Source organism: Mustela lutreola, chromosome 6 (assembly GCF_030435805.1).
Source record: "Mustela lutreola isolate mMusLut2 chromosome 6, mMusLut2.pri, whole genome shotgun sequence".
Lineage (NCBI taxonomy): Eukaryota > Metazoa > Chordata > Mammalia > Carnivora > Mustelidae > Mustela > Mustela lutreola.
This window is the reverse complement of record NC_081295.1, coordinates 66416647-66425739: the sequence shown is the minus strand read 5'-3', so window position 1 is coordinate 66425739 and position 9093 is coordinate 66416647. Positions and strand designations below refer to the sequence as shown.

The 9093-nt window shown below is 41.3% G+C and overlaps 1 protein-coding gene across 7 annotated transcripts in view; it reads right to left on the bottom strand.

Moving 5' to 3' along the window:
• AHI1 (Abelson helper integration site 1) overlaps nucleotides 1-9093 on the bottom strand; it is a 225402-nt gene that overhangs the window by 32236 nt on the left and 184073 nt on the right. The window lies entirely within an intron of this gene.

Sequence of the window (9093 nt, the reverse complement as noted above, 5' to 3'; positions counted from 1 at the left end):
CACGGAAACCCTTGATTTGAAGAGAAGGGATGAAGAGAGGAAGATGAGCAAAGCAAAGGAGATAAATGAAAGGACCAGAATCCGGAGGCTCCTTTTCCCAAACCCTCACAGCTTCTCAGTGATGCTTTTAAACTTAGATGCAGTGAGACTTAAAACATGAGAGGAATGATTAATGGCGTGATTTTAAGTGCCTCCACTCAGCACACGGAGATTCACCAAGAAGAAAACTACTCATAAATTGCTTTGTAAAAGAGAAATGGGACATGCAGACAACTCACACCCATAAATTTCTGTAAACTTGAGGAATGAATGTAAAATTAGGTTAATGTTCAATGTCCGTTGTAGCTAGCATACCAGTAAGCTTTAAGTAAGGCAAATTTATGATATAGTATAGCTCTGTATATATGTGCTGTTTATAATACCTTCTGATATCTTCTATCTTGCCCCTATTATTAGTACCTATAATTTACTTATACCCACTTTTCAGGAATTTTTAAAAAAGAGAGAGAGGAAAACCACCCCCACCAGAGCTGGTGGCTAAGTTCCAGTCTTGGTTCTGTCATTAACTTTCTCTGTGGCCTAAGCACAAGCCACTTAACTTCTTTGGGGATCTGTTTTTTACTTGAAAATGAACAGATGGGGTTCAGCATAAAAGCATGAATGACCATAGCACCATTCTTGTTTTTTACAGATGAGGAAATGGAGGCCCAGAGTCACCAAGCTTACAGAAGTAGTGGAAAGCTACAATTCTGTTTTTCCAAAGTGATTTAACAGCAAAACTATTTTTCAGAACTGTTTTGCTTGAAAGGTTCATATTAAAAAGCTGAGAATTACTCTAGGCGAAGCCAGGTTTGGTGGCCAGCCCTACTCCCCAGAGCCCTAAAGAGTAGGGGTCTATGGAAGAGAGTTTATAGACCACTAGATTAGACAAGCTCTTCCAGATTTCCTCTATTGCTAAAATTCTGTTTCCAGGAACACGATTTTACAATTTTATATATTTATATAAGTTTGCTATTCTTTGATTTTAGAATTTATTACTGATTATGTGAATTTTATATGATGAATTATAATGCTTTTCTTTAAGGACGAAATAGTCCCCTGCATGAAGATGCAGTTTCTAGAAGTATATTAAAACAAAAAACAAATTCTTCATCTTGGTTCATGACTTGGGAGTTTTGGGATTTTTTTTTTTTTTTTTTTTTTTTTTTTTTTACAGAGAGAGAGAGAGATCACAAGGAGGCAGAGAGGCAGGCAGAGAGAGGGGGAAGCAGGCTCCCCACTAAGCAGAGAGCCTGATGCAGGGCTCGATTCCAGGACTCTGAGATCATGACCTGAGCCCAAGGCAGAGGATTAACTCACTGAGCCACCTAGGCGCCCCCTGACTTGTAGTTTTTGGTATTCAATGTGCCAATTAAAAAACAACAACAGATATTTATGAAACCGCATTCTGTAAGGGAGCCATTCTGTAAGGGTGGCTACAACCAGCAAGGCAGAAAGGGAAAAACATTACGATAAAGGTAAAAAGAAAATGTGTGAAAATAAACAGCAGCCTCAAATTGTAACTTGAGGTTTATGAGAAGGATTCACAGCAGAGGGAGCATTTAGAGAGATCTTAAAAGGATGAACTGAAATTCTGATAACTGGAGAAGCACACAAAACTATAAAGTTCAAGAAAACAGGGTGAGAAGAGGTTTGAGGAATGTGTGCTGGGCAGCCTACTCAGGAGGTTGTTTTAGAAGATGAAGAAAAGTAGGTCGGAATTCAATTCAATCTTTAAGGTGTGGGATCTAGATAAACATTTATGAGATTTGAACTTTATAGACAATGTAGAGCCAACTAAGATTTCTGAGCTAGTAAGTCACATGACTTGATCTCTATTTTAGCAAGGTATCTCCTCTCTGGTAGGCAGGGAACAGGTACATTTTTTGGTGTTGTTGTTAAAAGATTTTTATTTATTTGACAGAGACGCCGCAAGAGAGGGAACATAAGCAGAGGGAGTGGGAGAGGGAGAAGCAGGCTTCCCGCAAAGCGGGCAACCCGATGGGGGGCTCAATCCCAGGACCCTGGGTTCATGACTTGAGCTGAAGGCAGACGCTGAAGTACTGAGCCACCCAGGCACCTGAGGGAACGGGTGAATTAAAGGCTGGAGAATGGAAGAGCAAAGACAGCTGGAGGCTGGGACCAGAGGTCACGGCAATGTCCTTCCCATGCTCCCTCCTCTCAGTTCACTCTTTAAAAAACCTGGCATCACGGGGCACCTGGGTGGCTCAGTGGGTTAAGCTTCTGCCTTCGGCTCAGGTCATGATCTCAGGGTTCTGGGATCGAGCCCTGCATCAGGCTCTCTGCTTAGTGGGGAGCCTGCTTCCCCCTCTCTCTGCCTGCCTCTCTGCCTCCTTGTGATCTCTGTCTCTGTCAAATAAATAGATAAAAATCTTAAAAAAAAAAAAGTGGCATCCCTAATATCTCTGCCCCTTGTCCTTTCCATTCTTTATATTCTTCTGTTCCCATGCATTTAACCAGTGTGTTTAGACTAACGGCTTCCAAATAAATACCATGAAACCAGATCTCAAGTATTCTTGAACACGATTCGGAAATCGCCACTTTTCAGCACATTTTATAAACATGATTTTTTCTGAAACATAATTAGTTTCATCAAAACTACCTAGCCAGTCTGAGTTCTCAACAAATCTCTCCTGACTTCCTCAAAAGCCGACAAGATGTCTGCCACAGGTTGCTGCACAGACCCTGCCAAATTTGTGAGTCTCAAACTTCAGTGCTTCTCATACTCTTATACACTGAGATAGTCCAGTCAGAAACCCAGATTTCTCCTTTGCCTTCACATTTAGTCACCATGCCGTAGGGTCTCGCTGTGTTTGGCTTGGATTATTGCAATAGTTTCTCCTGCTTAGTTCCTGCAGTACTGCTTTTTTTCCAGAGCTGCTAGGGTGAGCTTTTTTGGTTTGTTTTTTAGAGGGAGCAAGGCAGGAAGGGGCAGAGGGAGAGGGAGAGAAAATCTTAAACAGGATTTATACCCAGCACGTATGGAGACCGAAGTGGAGCTTGATTTCATGACCCCGAGATCATGACTTGAGCCAAAACCAAGAGTCAGATGCTCAATCGACTGAGGCACCCTGGTGCCCCTAGAGTGAGCTTTTGAAATAACCCATTTGATCATGCCATCTTCTTCAGTGGCTCCCTCTGACCTCCAGGATAAAACCCAGCTTCTTAACATGCCATGCAAGGACCTTCTTAATCCTGCCCATTTGTTCAGGTTCAGCAGATTGTTTTTAAACTTTGCATCCCAAGCACAAGCCATGATGAAATTTTTATGGTGCCCCCGTGCACCCTGACTTAGTATAGATTCAGTCTGTCAGGAATGCCCTTCCTTCCGTGAAACTCTCCTGAGAAACTGATTCTTCTGGAAAGCTCTCCTGACCTCACTAAGCTTAGGTCAGGGACCATTTCTATTAGTTCTTGCATTTCATGTGGAAATCTATCATCCTCCTGTGCTGCAAAACCCCGATGTTGGACTATCGGCCAGCTCTTTCAAGAGAGAATTCCCCCAAGACGAAAGCAGATGATGGGCATATGAGGCCAGAGATTCCAGAAGGAAAATCTACACAAAAATTTCTGGGAGGCAGGTAGAAATCGACCTGGGGATTTAGGATAAGGCCAGAGTTACAGATGTAGGATTTGATACATCTAAAATACTAAACTATTAGCTAAAACTTGGGGGTAGAAAGGATAATCTAGAAAAAAAAAAAAAACATTGCAGGAAAATATATAACAACAACAGAAAAGATACAGCAGCATGTTTGCTGGAGAAGGCTTGTATTATGGTGGCAGGCTGAGCCAGAGAAGAAGGAAGGAGTTGTAAGTGCAGCGTTACAAAAGGAAGAGAGAAACAGCAGAGAGATGGTGGTGTGAATGACCCAGAACACTGGGGGTACGGAGTATTTCTTTACACGGTCTGTTAACTGCTGGGTTTGGTCCTTCCTCCACTCTGTGCTTCATCCCTTGTTCCTTCCCCCTGTGACTGGCTGGCTTTTCAATTTTTCTGATGAGCATTTCTGGCCACTTTAGGGCTTTTGCACCTGCAGTTGCTAGTGCCTCAAATGTATCCTCCTCATAGAAACTAACCATCTACTTCTCACCACATGGCCTCATAGTCTCCCTTCACTGTCTTCTCATTGCTTCTACGCTTCCCTCTGTTACTCACTAATTACAGTGACTTTCACTCATTAGACAGTAACTTCTATAAGTGGAGGGGCTGTGTGTTTAATTTGCCATTCTACCATACAGACAACATTCCATCACAGTGCCTGGGAAAACGGCAGGCTTTCAGTATGTATGAGAGAAATGAATAAATAATGAAGATGCCAGAGGAGTGGAAGAATGAGGACATTGGCTCTCCCTGATGGGGGAGAGCTAGAAGGATGTGGGAGGGGGAAAAGGACCAAAATTACAAGTGGAGGGGTCCGCTATAGAAAGAAGCGTGCTTCTTTCTGTGAGATCTGAAAGCGGCTGGAGAAGGAAGGTGAAATTAACAGAAATAGAAAGGAGAGATGAAAAGTAGAGGACATTCATGCTGGATAACTTCTCTTCAGGAAGAAGAGACAAAGTCAACTTGAAGGAGGTTTGGGACCCGAGGAACGTGGACAGTACCGTGACGGTAGGGAGTCAGTCAGGAAGAACAAAAAAGGAGACCAAGAGCCCCAATGAGACTGGGAATCCATCACAAGAATGACACAGAGACACCCAAGACAATTACGTGACTTTCCTTGGCAGTGATAAAACTCCAGAGGCTAAGTACAAAAAACGGGCAACTAGTTTGCCCCCCGACCTGGGGACTGGTGAGAGAAGTAGGGTCAGTCATGCGCTCCAAATACTACATGTATCTAGCATCAAACTGGTAAATAATTGCACTTCCCAAGTGACCAGATTCAGGGAGAAGGAAAAATGCTTGCAGATAAGCAGGAAGGCAGGAAACATCAAAATGCCATCCCCATCTAATTCCTGCAGACTACAGAGCCATTCTGGTCATCCACTGCCTCTTCTGGGGCAGGACTATTCCCTAGAGATGGGAGTTAAGGAAGGAACCTGGAGAGACTGACGGAGACCTAAAGGTTTTACGAAGTCCATTGCAGCCCTCCCTGCATGGTGGAACATCCTCGGTGCGCAGAACCGGTGCCAGAGGACCCCGGTGTGGGGAAGGGCTGACTTGGAAGTCTTGTAATGACCTCAGTGCAGCTGATCCTACTTGTTTACGGGATCTTTCCGTCGCTCAACAAACATTCACTAGTGCCATTATAAAGATAATGACTTTATTCTGGATGAAAGGGCACCATTGCAAGACATTAGCTGGAAGATGGACATAATAGCATGTAGGTTTTTAAATGATCCCTTGGGCTGCCATGTTGAGAATAAACTGTAGAGCGTCATAGGTCAGGACATTAGGTGGAAGATGGACATAATAGCATGTAGGTTTTTAAATGATCCCTTGGGCTGCCATGTTGAGAATAAACTGTAGAGCGTCATAGGTAGAGCAGGAAAAATAGTTAGGAACCTACTGCTATAGTATAGACCAAAAAAGGATAGTGTCTCCGAATAAGACAAAGACTGTGGAAGTTGGGAGAAGTGGGTTATTCTTTTTTTCCTTTTGAACCAACTCCCTTTGCTTGAACTTCTCCTTCGTCTTTACTATGAAGACTTAATGGGTTTTCTGAAACAGCTATGTACTTTAATAGCTTTAAAACACAACTGAGCCTCATTATTTGTGGATTGCCTGTTTGCAAATTTGCCTCCTCACTGAAGCTCATTTGTAAGCTCAGATCAAAGCCAGCGGTGCTTTCTACTATAGCCCTTGGAATGCATGGACACAGGCTGAGCGCTGGAAATCTGAGCTGCCCAATGCACAGTCCGAGCCGAGGTTGGAACCCTAGAAACTTCTAATGCTTTAGCATGTTTCAAATACTCTAATTCAGCTTCCATACTGTAAATAAGTATCCCTATGTTTGTCTTTTGTCACATTTTTGAGTTTTGTTGGTGATTTTGTGGTTTAAAAGATACCTAAACAATGGGCTGAAGTGTTGTCTAGTGTGACTACATGCAGGGAGACTGATATGCCTTAGATAAAATACATGTCTCAATTTGAGCTTTGTTCAGGCACGAATTCTAGTACTGATGGATAGTTCACCTTTAACAAATCAACAATATATGTTAAAATGCCTTTACATTTTATAACGGCTGATGAAAATGTTATAACCAGAGGTTCACAGGAACATAATCCTGTATATTTGCTAGTAGCATTGATTCAGTGTTCATGATGACTTCAGAGAACATAACGATTGTGAACAGTGAGAATCCACCCTATGTTTTTCCACATGGCTTCTGCGTATCCACCAAATTACTCTTTTACAGTTCTTCATTGATACCTTCTTATTCCTGATATACCTATGAAGTTCTGGGGACCTCTGTCTCACCCAAATCATAATAATTTACTGAGACTATTTTACATGTAGAGTACTAAGGTGGGGGGCTTTGGAGGGAATAGGGCTACTGGGAAATTGATTCACACTGGTTTCACACAGCTGTGCGCAATGTTTTGGAAGCTGCTGTAGAGTCAGGTCAACTCGGAATTTATATTCTGAGATTACGGGATCTGAAATAGGCATGTTATTCCTCCAACGAGACTGGAAGGGCACTCTCTAGCAAATTCTGTAACTCTTGCATCCACCAAGGAGGCTTTCAGAAATATGTTTAGGAGAGGATGTGGCACCAGGATTTTTACACAAGTGCCCAAGGTGAATCTGAGGCCTAGCACTTTGAGAACTATTAATCTGGCTTATATGGAATTGGCAATTTGTTGAGGTAGGAGAGCTAAGGACTAATCTTTGATGTGGGTGTCTGAGGCTGACTTAGTGAGTACAGCTTAGTAATCAATAAGCATGAGTTGTTGTCATATCTCCTCCCTTTCTTGCTTTCTTCCCTTCTTGTTTGAATCTTGATTCTTACTAGACCTACCCATCAAGGATTTCAATTTCCCTAGAAGTTTCTAGGGTTCCTATTAGAAGTTTCTAGGGTTCCGGATAAACAACACTAAACAGACATTGTGAGGCTGTGTCTCATAATTTAGTGAGGGCAAATGTATGTACAAATACCTTGGCACTGAGGTAGCAGCTGATAAATGTAATAAGAGAAAAACAATATGCCATGAGATTATGGGGGAAAAGCATTCCTCTAAGTGGAGGTTCTGGGCAGTCTGCAGTCTAAATGAATGATTCCTTACTCCTCATTTCAATATGCATACATACGTACATATATCCATACAAAACAAAACAAAATTGTTCAGTGATGTTGTTTTTAACTTTTTTTTTTTTAAATAAGATTTTTTTTATTTATTTGACAGAGAGAGACCACAAGTAGGCAGAGATGCAGGCAGAGAGAGAGGAGGAGGAAGCAGGCTCCCTGCCAAGCAGAGAGCCCGATTTGGGACTCAATCCCACATCCCTGAGATCATGACCTGAGCTGAAGGCAGAGGCTTAACCCACTGAGCCACCCAGGTGCCCTAACTTGTTGTTTTCAACTTTGCTCTTCATATCTTTTTAATAGGTTTATATCTACACGTGTACCCGAGAACAAAACACACTCTTGTTTTAACAATATTTACAATGTAAACTTTATTAGCTCTAATAGACTGAATAACCATATACGGTGTTCGTGATAATTAAGAAAGTTGTGATAAAAAATGTGACCCACACTGTAAGATTGCTCATATGGGAAAATTCAATTTGAAATGTAGTTTAGACTTATACCTGTCAGTGAGTTTAAGGACAGGGCAATATTTGGTCTCATGATCTTGGCCTAGGCATGTTTTTCTACAGTTATCTTGGGAATGCTACTACTTTCTTTCTACTCAGTGACTCTACATGCTGGTATCACATGGGCAGAGAAGATTTTCTAACACAGCAGATGTCAACCTCTGGATGTTCCAGCATTCTATATTTTCTTTGTATAAGAAAATACACAAAGAAAATATACACAAAGAAAATTGTGTATAAGACCCAGCAGTATTTAACAGCTAATTCAACATACCCATAGTGATGGGGAAGCATAAATAGGGGTAAAAAGAAAGAAAAGTCTCATTAAGCACAAAAAATTTTGCAGTAGAGTGATAAAAGCAAATCTGTTTCAATGTGCTGTATTGTATGCTGGGTTTGTGTGGATAAAAGAGACTTTTAAATTAAAAAAAAGTTCTTCCTTTGTATGTCAACTTAAGGAGAACCATGTTAAAATCAGAGAGCATTACGGCATTACTGGGCATTACTGTTCTTGTCAAGCAGTGACAAGAACATTAGCATCCAGAGAATTTCTAAGGCAAAGGAAATAAATGGCAGTCAAGAGCTATCTACATGTAAGTGGGAGGCGTTTTATATATATTCTTCATGTTGACTCTGCTGGATACATTTTCATGTGAAGCTATTATTTTTAAGAAGGATAGTCTAACCCCAGCACCAATACTCATATATTTGTCAGAAATGGAAAAATGAAGCCAAAATCTCAACAACAGGACCTTAAATTAAAAATTTAATTTAAGGAAACAAAAACATATGTACATATGTATTATATTTTTTAAAAAATTAAAATAGAGCAGTAGTTCTCAACTGGAAGGGATGATTTTTCCCCCCAAGGGGAATCTGGCAATGTCTAGAAGATATTTTTGATTGTCATAACTAGAAAAAGCTGCCACAACTTGTGGCACCTAGTGAACACTGCTAAACATCCTACAATACCCAACATACTTCCTCAAGCAAAGAATTATCTAGCCCAGAATGCCAGGGCGCCAAGGCTGAGAAACCTTGGAGTACTTGACGAGACAAGAGGACAGGAGAATTAGGGTATCAGAGACCTTTAGAAAAAGGGACATGTTGCTGGTCGAGTCAGAAGATAGGGTGACTGATAATAATCAATTCTGCCACTATCTAAAGGACAATTTACAACTAGGATTTAATGATGGCAAGGTCTCCCAACAATATCTTATACATTTTAGATCTGTGATAGATTACTAGAGGGATGTTGCTGACATTTAGGTTA